Source organism: Aotus nancymaae, unplaced genomic scaffold (assembly GCF_030222135.1).
Source record: "Aotus nancymaae isolate 86718 unplaced genomic scaffold, 86718_ANA_hifiasm-v0.15.2.pri h1tg000030l, whole genome shotgun sequence".
Taxonomy (NCBI): Eukaryota; Metazoa; Chordata; class Mammalia; order Primates; family Aotidae; genus Aotus; species Aotus nancymaae.
In genome coordinates this window covers 13,636,447-13,650,409 of record NW_026988443.1, presented here as the reverse complement: position 1 = coordinate 13,650,409, position 13,963 = coordinate 13,636,447, and the positions used below count along the sequence as shown (strand labels likewise).

The window sequence follows — 13,963 nt, the reverse complement described above, 5'->3', positions numbered from 1 at the left end:
CGCATAGTACCAGATTTGGTGGCTCTCCTCAGCCAGGCTATGGGATAACATAAATTGTTGAGAGATTCACTACAGAACTTAGTTCATCTAGAAGAGCATTACTGGAGCCAGGAGTAAAGGGTGTGTGGGAAGGGAGGTGTGTATTAACCATGGATTTTAGTTTCTGTATTTTATGATGCTTTGACATCTTGGGGCCTTGGGGACCTGGGCAGGAATTGCCCCTCCAGAGTTAGCTAATTCCTAGAGAGAGCAAATAACTTGCTTGTGAACACCCCTTTCATATACAAACCAACCAATCCAAACCTATATCCCCACACCACCTTTATCCATCTCACACACCAATATTTTCCCTGCCCCAAGTCACTGTAATAAATCACCCCATGGCCAAGTACTGGACAACTAGAAATCACCCCTATATCCCAGAACTTGCCAACATTATTCAAACTATTCAATTCCAAGCTTGCTAGACTTCCCTGCCTCGCCCATTTCTTCCCACGGCAATAAAGGCTCTAGGCTTTCTCCTCACTCCCTCTGCCTCCTCTCTGACCCTAATACTTTCTTGTGTGGTCCTGTGCAGCAAGACACAGCCCCTTCTCTTGAGAACCATAATAAAACTTTCAAAAGCATTGGCCACTAATTCATTTATTGTCATCACTCAGTCACCTCTATACATTAAATTCTAAGGACAAGGAAAACTAGGTGCAGTGGGGTGGGACAGCATGGCCAAACTGGAAAGCCTTGGTACCATTCTAAGGAGTTAAGACCATTCCATAGGAAATGGGAGATTTGGGGGCAAGTAACATAAATCTGAGCTTCGGGAAGATAATTCCAGCGGTGGATAAAGAAGAGAGAGATTAGATGTTGGGAACCAGCTTGGAAGCTGTTCAGTGGGCAGTATTCGGCAACCATTTGGATATAGGAAGTGAAGTATAGAGAGTGGTCAAAGATTCAAGTTTTGAGCCTGGTTGACCAGGTGGATGGACATGTCATGAATAGATACACAGTAATAGGGGCACTTTGAGGGAAAGGATGAGTTCGGTTTGGGACCCATGGTATCCAGGAGCTACTAGACAGGAAGGTCCGAAGCCCAATGGAGAAAGCAGCCTAGAAGCTTTAGAGAGGAGACACATTGAGAGGCAGTTATATGAAGGGTTTTTCCTTTTTCATATTTTAAGTGTTCAGTTTGTGATACAATCCCATGTAAAAACACAATCTGCAGTGATAATTTAGAATTTCTCTGATGACATGGTACTGGATGTAGTTTGGGATAGAAATATAATTTGTCTGATTGAAGGCAATGTTATTTACTGCCAAGGACAGTAAGCTATTTTTTATGCCGATACAATTAAGATGGATGGATAATGATTTATTGATGCCAAAGAAAGGCATTATTTTTGTACAAAGACCAGAATACTGGCTCCAAACTCAAATACCACTATTATTTTAATACTAAAGTAACAGGCCAATGTTGAACATAAAATCAGATTGCCTTGTTTGTCTTATTTAATGTCTTGGCTCATCATGAAACTATTATTCATTGTGTATTTATTGTTGCTGTATTTAATCTGTCCTCTCCTTGACTAATAAACAAGTGAATAAACCAGAAAAAGGCGAAATTAGCAAATGTTTGAGCTTAGATGCTGAACTGCATCAATTCATTTGACAAAAGTGGCAAGTGGTTTTCAAGCATAGATAAGTTAATAGCTTAAATCCTAAGAGCCAGGAGTATTTCTCTTCTCTGAGAAAGCTGTGTTCCTTAGCACACAGACAACCAATCAATGTACCAGTATTATACTGAACAGAATTGCAGTATATTGATAATATTCAGAGTATATTTGGTATGTTTACAATATATGAACTTTCAGTATTCTGAAAAGTATCTACTGGATCCTTGAAAATAGAATAACTTTTTCACTGTAATCCTTTCAAGATTTTGAAATCATACGACTGCAGTGTTTTAGAACTTAGAACAAGTGTTTTAGTGAACAGGGCAGGGGCCGCTTTAGCTTTTAAGAGTTGCCCTCGAAAGTCACAGCCTCCAAAGAACACACAGGCTTTAGATGAGCAAAACTTGAAGCAGCTTTAAATCTGTTCTTTTGAAAACCACTGCTTTCTAAATTTCTTTCATTGAGTGGGAAGATTGTGGGGCAAGTGACAGAAATGCCAATCTGGGAGTGGGGAGAAAAAGAAAGAAAAAAGAAATATGAAAAACTGTACACATGGTTCATTGAAAGAAAAAGAAAGAAAGAAAAAATAAATGTATTGGGCACCATCCTTCCAGTTGCCTGCTCAGGCCAAAATTTGGGGATTTTCCTTCATCTTCTCCCCCAACCCTTACACTTTGTAACGGCTCATCAGCTAACTGGCCCATCAGCAAATGTTGATTTAACATTCATATTTCTAGAATCTGACCATTTCTCATTCTGGGTTAAGTCACCATCAACTCTTGCTTGGATTTTTGCATTAGCTCTCTAGCCCCCTTGCTTTTGCCCATGACCTCCCTGTTGTTCCTTAAGTACCCCAGACACACATGGTCCTCAGTGCTTTGCATTGTCTGTTCCACTATCTGAACTGTGTTTCTCTTGGATTTCCACATGGCTTGTCTCTTTCAGGTCTTTACTCAAAAGTTACTGTCTTGATGAGGTCTTCTCTGGCCACCCTATCTAAAATTTTAACTATTTAACAACAATTTTAACAACTCACACCCTTGATATCCCCTGCTACAGTTTGACTGTATCCACCAAAATTCACGTGTTGGAAACTAAATCCCCAATACAATGTTGGGATGTGAGTCTTATGGGAAGTGTTTAGGTCATGAGGTTCTACTATCATGAATGGATGAATGCCATATAAAGAGGGCTTTGGGGAGTGGGTGCTCTCTCTACACGTGCCATGTGAGGACACAGAATTTGTCCCCCTGTTGGCCCTTTTGACTTCCACCATGTGAGGACAGCAAGAAGGTCTTTGTCAGATGCTGGTGCCTTGATCTTGGACTTCCCAGCCTCCAGAATTATGAAAGAATAAATTTCTGTTCTTTAGAAATTACCCAGTCTCAGCTATTCTGTTATAGCTGGTAACAGACTAAAAATAAATGGACTAAGACACTCCCCTTTCTCTTCAGCATTGATCAGTCTCCAACTATATATTTTACTTATTTATCTTGTTTATTTTATTTTATTGTTTTTCTTCTGAGAAGGAGTTTTACTCTTGTTGCCCAGGCTGGAGTACAATGCACAATCTTGGCTCACGGCAACCTCCACCCACCGGGTTCAAGAAGTTCTACTGCCTCAACCTCAGCTGTAGCTAGGATTACAGGTGCACACCACCACACCAGGCTAATTTATATATTTTTAGTAGAGATGGGATTTCACCATGTTGGCCAGAGTGGTCTCAAACTCTCGACCTCAAGTGATCCACCCACCTTGGCCTCCGAACGCACTGACAAGGTGCCAACCACCTTGCCCGGCCATTTATCTTGTTTATTGTCTGTCACCCCTACTAGAACATTAGCACCATGAGGGTGGGGATATTTTTAGTCTCTTTTTCACTACTATATCCCCGCTGCCTAGTGTGTATTAGGAATTTAGTAAATATTTATTGAATGATTTAGTGTCTCTTTATTTACAGCAGTGATATTAAATTTCCTTTAAAACATCGAGTAAAAGTTTTAAGTAAGTAATAGTACAGATGATATGCAGATATTACAGTGGTTACAAAATACAGCAGTAAAACACTGAGAAGACTAGGTTAAAGTGGTTAAAAAATAGTTTGCCTGGCTGGGCGCAGTGGCTCACGCCTGTAATCCCAGCACTTTGGGAGGCTAAGGAGGGCAGATTACGAGGTCAGGAGTTCAAGACCAGCCTGGTTAGCATGGTGAAACCCCATCTCTACTAAAAATACAAAAAACTAGCTGGGCATGGTGGTGCGTGCCTGTAGCTCCAGCTACTCGGGAGGCTGAGGCAGTAGAACTGCTTGAACCCGGTAGGTGGAGGTTGCAGTGAGCCAAGATTGGGCCACTGCACTCCAGCCTGGGGGACACAGCAAGACTCTATCTCAAAAAAAAAAAAAAAGTTTGCCAAGGTACATGCTAGTCACAGATAATTCTGTAGATCCATGAGCTTAAGTAATTAATGTTATGATGAAAGTTCCTTGACTGGACTCCAGTAATGTAGATTTTGTTGAGTTTTGGTAGAACTATACTGAATTTTACCTTTAGATCAACTGTAAAAAAGGAATGCTTAAGCAAATAAAATTTTAAATGGCTTAGTTCCCTACTTACGAAACATTTCCAGCAGCCGTTTCTACTCAATTGCTGTGTTACTTCAGGAAGCCAGCAGGCCTGGGAGGGCCCAATTTTCACCTCTTTAATTGACTTTGTGACCTTGGGTGAGTTACCTCTCAGAAGCTTCTGCATCTGTAAAATGTACATAATGATAGTAGCTCACAGAGCTGTGGTGCGGGTGGGACAGGTGAGCTAATACACAGTTGGTCCTTGAACAATGAGATTAGGGCACTGGCCCCTACACAGTCAAAAATCTACATATAACATTTTAAATTAAAATTTTTTTATTTTAAACTTATTTTTTTTTTTTTTTTTTTTGAGACGGAGTTTCACTCTTGTTACCCAGGCTGGAGTGCAATGGCGCGATCTTGGCTCACCGCAACCTCCGCCTCCTGGGTTCAGGCAATTCTCCTGCCTCAGCCTTCTGAGTAGCTGGGATTACAGGTGCGTGCCACCATGCCCAGCTAATTTTTTGTATTTTTAGTAGAGACGGGGTTTCACCATGTTGACCAGGATGGTCTCGATCTCTTGACCTCGTGATCCACCTGCCTTGGCCTCCCAAAGTGCTGGGATTACAGGCGTGAGCCACCGCGCCCGGCCCCATTTTAAACATTTTTATAGAGGTGGGATCTTGCTATGTTGCCCAGGCTGGTCTTGAACTCCTGACCTCAAGCAATCCTCCTACCTTGGCCTCCCAAAGTGCTGGGATTATAGGTGTGAGCCACCGTACCTGGCTTACATACAACTTTTGACTTCCCAAACTTAGCTACTACTGGCCTGCTGTTGATCAGAAGCCTTACTGATAACAGTTGATTAGCAGATATTTTGCCTGTTATATGTATTATATACAGAAGCCTTATCGAACAATTGATTAATTGTTAATATGTATTATATACAGAAGCCTTATCGAACAGTTGATTGTTAATCAACTGTTAACTATTAATCACAGTTGATTAGCAGATATTTTGCATGTTATATGAATTATATGCTGTATTCTTACAATAAAGTAAGCCAAATAAAAGAAAATGTTAAGAAAACCATAAGGAAGAGAAAATACATTTACTATTCATTGAGTAGAAATGAGTCATGATAAAGGTCTTCATCCTCATCGTCTTCATGTTGTGCAGGCTGAGGAGGAGGAGGAAGAGGAAGGGGTGGTCTTGCTGTCTCAGGGGTAACCAAGGTGGAAGAAGTGGAGGACCTGCAAAAGGAGGCAGGAGACTCAGAAACACACGGTATAACTTTTATTGAAACAAAGTTCACGTATGAGTAGGGACTCATGCAGTTCAAACCAACCCGTGTTATTCAAGGGTCAACTGTATACAAAGTACTGAGCTCAGGGCCTAGCCCAATAAGAATAAATGTCCTTCTTATCATCATTATTCATATGTCTGTTTGGGGCTGCATCCTCAGCACCTCAGAGAACACCTGGCACATAGCAAGCACTCCATGAACATTTGTTAAATAGCTGTCATTACCGATGATCATCCTTGGTCTAGGCTTGGCTACACTTGTCTCCTCTTCAGGTCCAGTTACCAAATATACTTGAAGGTGATCAGGTATTGTTCTCCAAGTTTTTTTCTGCAAAAAATTAGGTAGAATGTATCTCCTATGAGATCAAATTATTACAGGTTTTTTGTGTGTTTTGAAATTACAGTACTATGTTTGAAGTCTTACTATGTAAGATTAATAGATCTAAATCATTGGAGTTCATTTTTACATAATTTAAATGTTCTTTTGGTTGAGCTATTTCTTGAGCACTGCTCCAAAACGCCTTCCATGAGATCAAAATAAATTGATGGGCACGATGCGACCTTGTGTGTGGGTGGTACCAGTTTTAGATTCTTCCCACAGTCTTCAGCAGCACTAACAGAAATTGTTAACCCATCTTATATATTGGGAGATATTGCATGTGTGTGTGTGTGTGTCCCTCTTAACTTTCAAAGAAGTAGCGATTGCATCATTATAAGAGAGGTACCTGTTAATTCAGCTTCATCAGGCAGGGCTGGTTTCTCCGAGGCCTCTCTCCTTGCATGCAGATGGCTGTTGTCTCACCGCGTGCTCACATGGCTGTTCCTCTGCACACGTGCATCCTTGGGTTCTTTCTCGTCTTATAAGACACCAGTCACATTGGATTGGAGCTCCACCCTTATGGTCTCATTTAACCTTAATTACTCTTTTAAAGGATTCTGCCTCCAAATGTAGTCACGTTAAAGGTTAGGGCTTCAAACTGTAAGTGTTGAGGGGACACAAAACACAGTCCATAACAATCCGGTCTGTATCTTCATGTTCTGAAACTTTTTTAAAGTTTATTTTTGAATTTTTAATTTGCAAATGATAATGATATATATATATACACACACATACATATATATGTATGTATGTGTGTGTATATATATATATCATTATACATACACATACATACATATATATGTATGTGTGTGTATATATATATGTATGTATATATATATATAGTAGAATGTGATGACTTGATACATGTGATATTTCCTCATTGTTGTCCTGAGATACAGTTTCCCAAGAGCAAAGGTTGGCTAGAGATATCTGACTGAACACAAGCACACACATTACCTCCCTACTTCCTGCCTCAAATCTCCTTACACAATATATTCTGTCTCTCTGTATTTCAGATGTACACATGAAACCCACAAAAACACATGAACACAATAAAGAGGCCACCAGAAGACCAGAAGTATACAGGAATTCCTGGAGGATAAAAAGCAGACAGGATCTGATTGACAGCAAACCTGGAGCAAAGACGAACACAGCTTAACCAAAGGTAGGCAAAGGACTACCAAGGAAGTGAAAGCGGTTTAGGGATCTTCCCAGCTCAGTCAACAGACACCTGGAGCAGGAGCAGGTGCTGGCACAAGAAATGGAAGAACTGTATTCACAAGAGCCGGGTCAGGACTTGCTTCCACAGTACAAACTAAAATGGGAAGGATACCACGATGGTCAGCATGGCCCCTGTACTAGAATGACATGAATTTGTGAGGCATTTTGCGTTGTTCATAGTACCACCCCACAAATCCCATGCAAATCACAAAGATCACAAAGATGAAAATGTACATTTTTACAAAGAAGAGATCTGGGGTCATCACTATATGAAAATGATGAAACCTAACCCGTTAATAACAGAGTGACCTGACATGAGGTACCTATAGCTATCATGCAGTATGTACATTGAATCACCTATTAAGTATTTGTGTCTAAATATTTAACCTGAATCCAGTTAAGCAACAAAATCTAATTTTGCATGGAATATGAAGGTAAGGGAGAGGGATTTGAGAAGAAGTTCAATGTCACCAAGAGGAAACAAGCAGACAAAATGAGAATGTGGAATATTTTACAAGGGCAATGCTAGTAAAATATTGTTTTATGTATTATGTACTGTATTCTTACATACTGTAAGACCCTTGTCAATGACCTCGGAAAGACTTAGGATGGTGCTTTGCACCCTCTTAGTTACACAAAGAGCTAAGAATCTAAAGGGCATGCCTCCTAGGGCCTCTCAGCTAGACAGCAATGCTTCTAGGATTCTGAGGTTGTAGTGGTACAGCAGCTTCACAGGGAGCCCAGGAAAGGCAGATCTCAAAGAGCCTGGCCTGATGTCACAGTGAGATGAGACTTTGGTGGAGTCTTTGAAAGGCATGCATATTTTGCCTGTGAGAGAAAGGCAAATTATTTGTAGGCAGAGGGAAGACCATGGCAGTTTTAAAAACAGACTGGATTTGGTGGCTCATGCCTAATCATCTTAGCACGTTGTGAGGCTGAGGTGGGAGGATTGCTTGAGCCCAGGAGTTCGAGACCAGCCTGGGCAACACGGTGAGACCCTGTCTCTACAAAAAATTCAAAAATTAGCCAGGCCTGGTGGCATGTGCCTGTAGTCCCAACTACTTGGGAGGCTGAGGTGGGAGGATCACCTGACCCCTGAAGGTTGAGGCTACAGTGAGCTATGATTATGCCACTGCATTCCAGCCTGAGTGACAGAAAAACAAACAAACAAACAAAAACAAGAATGAAAACATAGCTGCAAATTCTCCGAATCTAGGTGGGCTTTGTCACAGAGCATAATGGGAGCGACAACAGAGCCTGATGGAAGTGACGCTGTGTGACTCCTGATGCTGGGTCATAAAAGGTAATGCAGCTTCCTTCCTGTTGCCCAAAACACACCTCCTCAGAGCCAGGAGTCAGGATGTAAGGAAACTGACCACTCTGAGGCCATGCTAGCCAGAGAGGCTACATGGTCATGCTCCGGTGGGCAGTCCTAGCCGATCACAGCCTTCTTGCCACCCCAACCAAGGTCTTGGATGTGAGTGTGCAGAAACCATCTTGGAGCCTCCAGACCAGTCCATATGACAAGCGAATACCACCAAGTGACCTTGTCAATGTTATGTGAAACAGAAGAATTTCTTGACTAGGCCCTGCCTGAAGTCATGATCCACAAAATTGTAAAGTATTATAAAATAATTGTTTTAGGCCAATGAAGTTTTGGATTTTTTTTCTTAAATCTTTATATAGATGTCTAGAACAGAATTTGGCTCTCCAAAAAGTCAATGTCATGGATGGGAGGTGGGGAAGATGAGGGATCTGTCTGAAGCACTGTAACAATCAAATGCAAGGATTTGTCCTTGATTGGCTTCTGGTTCAAAAAAGTAGATTATGGGTACTTTGGGGACAACTGTGGAGACTTGCACACAGACCATTACATAATATTTTTAAGAAATTATTGTTAATTGTGTATTAGTCTGTTTTCACGCTGCTATAAAGAACTTCCCTGAGACTGGGCAATTTATAAAGGACAGAGGTTTAATTAACTCACAGTTTTGCATGGCTGGGAAGGCCTCAGGAAACTTACAATCATGGCGGAAGGGGAAACAGCCACCTTCTTCCCAAGGTGGCAGGAGGGAGAAGAGAAAAGGAAAAAACTGCCACTTTTTAAACCATCAGATCTTGTGAGAACTCACTCACTATCACGAGAACAACATGGTGGAAACTGCCCCCAGGATCCAATCACCTCCCTCCCTCAACACACGGGGATTATAATTCAAGATGAGAGTTGGCGTGAAGGACATAGAACCAAACCGAATCAATTGTGCCGATTTGATCATGGTTTTATGATTACGTAGAAAAACGTCTATTTGTAGGACCTACTGGTGTATAGGTCAAGTGTCATTATGATTGCAACTTACTCTACAATGGATCAGAAAAACAATTATACACACACACACACACACACACACACACACAAAGCAAATATAGCAAAAAGCTAACAACTGTTTGAATCTAGGTACTAAGTATATGCATGTTCATTATGCCAGCCTTTCAACTTTTATGTGTGTGAAGATTTTCATAATAAAAAACTGAGATAAATATAAAAAAAATAAAAAACGGAGATAAAAAGATCAGACAAAATTAACTCATAAAAACGTTTCCAACTTCAGTAGTCAGGAAGACAATGTAAATTAAAACCCAAATGCAGTACCACCCACCAGAATGGCTAAAACGAAAAGGACAGAAAAGCGTTGGCAAGGCTGTGAATCAAGTGGAACCCCCTCACAGAAGCGTATAATGGTCCAACCACTGTGGAAAACTGTTGGCTCTGGCTACTAAAGCCAACATATGTAACCATATTGCATCATTATTATAGAGGTATTAGTTAATCTAAGTTTTCTTTTTCTGTGTTTTCAATTCCACAAAGTTACCCTTTCCTATCATTCCTATATTTTCAGATTTTTCTGGTAATTTGATAAGTTATTCCCTGGTCTGATAGCTGGTTTCTGTCAGGTCAAAGTGAGTGTGGTGGTGAGCAGATTCATTAATGTGAGGAGAAAATGGAGGAAACAGGTTTCATTTACTCATCAAGATGTTTAGGTGCCTATTAGATGCATTGGGGCGGCAGACCTGGACATAAAGATGAGTATGATGTGTTCTGGATTGTCAGGAAGGTCAGTCAGCACCCAGGGGAGGACATGGTAACATGAGGTGATAAATTGGTAGGTGTGGTGACTCATGCTTGTAATCCCAGCACTTTGGGAGGCTGAGGCACGAGGACCACTTGAGCCCAGGAGTTTGAGACCAAACTAGGCAACATAGCAAGACCCCATCTGTAAAAATAATTTAAAAAAATTATCCAAGTGTGGTGGTGCATACCTATCATAGCAGCCACTCAGGAGGTTGAGGTGAGAGGACTACTTGAACCCAGGAGGTTGAGGCTGCAATGAGTCGTGAACGTGCCACACCACTGCACTTCAGCCCGGGCAACAGAGCAAGACTTAAAAAAAAATAGCAATGATACAGCCATGTCCAAAATGTATGAGGGTTCAGAAGGCATGGTGAATTCTGAATTGGATATAAGAGGAGTTTACGATGTTTTAGAGGAAGGGCCATCAAATAGGGCCTTGGAGTATGAGTAGGACTTTCCAAGCCCAAGGATCAACATCAAGCAGAGATGTGGGATTGTGCAAGTTCAGGACAAAGCATCTCTCCTTTCAAACCAGTCCCTCTTTTGGCTTTGCAGTTCCTGGTTAATGGCTCCACCATCTACCCAATGACCTGTATCTTTATGAGACTGATGTGCTGCCTACTATGCTGAAGTGGCAACTAACCTGTGTCTTTATATGACAAGTAACATAAAAATCCAGTTTGAACTGGCTTAAACAATAAGGGTGTTTCTTGGCTTTATAACAGGAGAGTCAAGGACTTCATGGTTGGTTGATAACAACAGCCTGAGGATACCACTGGGGATCTATCCTTGCTTTGGTCTGCATACGGTCAGTTCCAGTCTATGGCTCATTTTCCTGGGGCCTGGGGTCACAAGATGGTTGCCAGTTAAATCAGGCTATCCACCTCCTTATTCTTATCAGGTGGGAAAGGGCACTTCAGTCCCAGTATTCCAATCAAGAGTTCTGGCATTCACTGGTTGGTAGGTTTAGATCACATTGTCACTCCTGAACCGAAAACTAGAGAGAGAGCCATGGAATGTGCTAATTAGTGTCAGTCAGTCCAAGCCCACCTCTAAAGCTAAGACAGAGTTCAATTTCTCCAAAGCACATGGGTTCCACAACAGGAGAGGTTGGGAGATTGTCTTGAGTGACAATCTGGAAGCCCTTAGGAAGAAGAAAGATGGGTAGAAAACAAATAAATGTTCATTGCAGTTACTACCTGCAATTCAGGAGCCTGGGAAGAATTTGGCATTTCTTACTCTCTTATCTCCCCACATCCAACCAGTCAACAAATTCTGTTGATTCTACCTTCTTGTTATTATATTACCTTCCCAACTGTCTTTATTCAAGCCCTCATCATTTCTCACCCATATACTTAAAATGCTTCATAATTGGTGTTCCTGCCTCTGCTGTCTCCTCGCTCTGGAGTTCTTTTGGATAACTCTCACAGTGGTTCCTTTGGATAACTCTCACAGTGATCCCGTTACTCCCCTGCTTATGACCCAAATGGCTTCCCACTGGTAACAGAATAAATTCTAAATTCCTGGAGAAGTTACTTCCTGGGGGTCATGTCTTTCATGTTATGTGTATTAGTCTGCTAGAGTCACATAACAAAGTACCATGGACTAAGTGGCTTAATAACAGAAATTAGTTTTCTCATAGTTCTGGAGGCTGGAAGTCCATTATCAAGGTGGTCACAGGTTTGGTTTCTGGTAAGCCCTCTCACCTTGGCTTGCCGACGGCCACCTTCTTGCTCTGTCTTCACATAGCCTTTCCTCTGTGCATGTACATCCTTGGTGTCTCTTTCTCTTCTTATAAGACACTAGTCACGTTGGATTAGGGCTCAACCCTTATGATGTCATTTAATCTTAATCACTTTTTTAAGGAGGATGTCTCCAAATATAGTCATTGGGAATTAGGGCTTCAAACTATGAATTTGGGGAGAACATAATACAACCCATAACAACCTGGTTTCTATCTTCATCCCCTAATACTTATTTTTTAAATTTAAATTAAATTAAATTAAAAAATTTTTTTGAGTCGAAGTCTTGCTTCATTGCCTGGCTGGAGTGCCGTGGCTCAATCTCAGTTCACTGCAACCTCAACCTCCCAGGTTCAAGCCATTCTCCTGCCTCACCCTTTCAAGTAGCTCGGACTACAGGCACACACCACCATACCCAGCTAATTTTTCTGTATTTTTAGTAGAGACAGGGTTTCACCATGTTGGCCAGGCTGGTCTTGAACTCCTGACCTCAAATAATCCACTACCTCGGCCTCCCAAAGTGCTGGGATTACAGGCATGAGCCACTGCATCTGGCCCTTTTAAAATTTTTAATTGACAAATAATAATGGTATATACTTATGGGATACAGTGTAATGATTTGATACATGTGACACATACTCATTTCTGCCCTGAGATATAGTTTCTCAAGAGCAAAGATTGGCTGGAGATATCTGACTGAACACAAGCACACACATTACCACCCTACTTCCTGCCTCAAATCTCCTTACACAATACATTCTGTCTCTCTGTATTTCATATGTACACATGAAACCCACAAAAACACATGAAACCCACAAAAACACATGAACACAATAAAGAGGGCCACCAGAAGACCAGAAGTATACAGGAATTCCTAGAGGATAGAAAACAGATGAGATCTGATTGACAGCAAATCAAATCTGGAGCAAAGACAAACACAGCTTGGTCAAATGTAGGCAAAATGAATACCAAGGAAGTGAAGGCAGTTCAGGGATATTCTAAACCTAAGTCAACAGGCATCTGGAGCAGGAGCAGGTGCTGGCACAAGAGATGGAAGAGCTGTATTTGAAGCTGTCCTCACAGGGTTAACAAGAATTCTGGACAGAAATACAGTTATAATTAAGCACTAGTCAGGCTGCAATTTGACCCACTTCCTTGTAACCAAAATTCATGTAGCACTAGATATTAACCATTTGTATCACCATTGTTTCTATAGATGGGATTTCTGATGTTAGAATCATAAGAGTTTTGTTTAAGAATGGCTTAAGCAGATCCTTAATGTAGTGGAGTAGCTGATGCCAACCAGTTTAAAGACCCCACAGAGGAACAAAACCAATGTACGGATACAGCTTCTTTACTCCCTGTCTCATGATGTCACCCTGGACTTGCTGACAAACCAACCATCTCCACACTTTGGCCCATTCTGAAACCCTTAACATCCCTAGCCCCAAACTCCTCTGGGAGACAGATTTGAGGTTTTCTCCTGTCTTCTTACTTGGCGGCCCTAAGATTAAAACTCTTTCTCTACTGCAACCCAATGTTTTAGCATATTGACTTGCCACATGCATCAGGCAAAGAACCTATTACAGTTACAAATTCATGAAAGCCAGGGCAGGACATGCTTCCATAGCACTGACTAAAATTGGAAGAATGCCAAGATGATTAGCATGGTCCCTGCACAAGGATGACATGAAGTTTTGAAGCATTTCATATTTTTCATAGTATGATCCCACAAATTCCATGAAAATCACAAGGAAGAAAACGTACATTTTTACAATGGAGAGATCTGGGGGTCACCCCCATATGCAAGTGATGGAACCTAACATATTAATAGTAGGACAACCTGACATGATATACCTATAGATATCATGCAATATAATATATTCAAAATCACCTACAAAGTATTCTTGCCAAAATATTCAACCTTAATCAAATCAAGCCTCTAGATCCAATTTT

The 13,963-nt window shown here is 41.2% G+C and overlaps 2 pseudogenes; both read left to right on the top strand.

The window, feature by feature from the left end:
* Positions 1–7,209: 7,209 nt before the first annotated feature.
* Positions 7,210–7,310, top strand: LOC135277301 (U6 spliceosomal RNA; annotated as a pseudogene).
* A 6,317-nt stretch (positions 7,311–13,627) lies between these two features.
* LOC135277363 (U6 spliceosomal RNA) lies at positions 13,628–13,724 on the top strand (annotated as a pseudogene).
* The last annotated feature ends 239 nt before the right edge of the window (positions 13,725–13,963 follow it).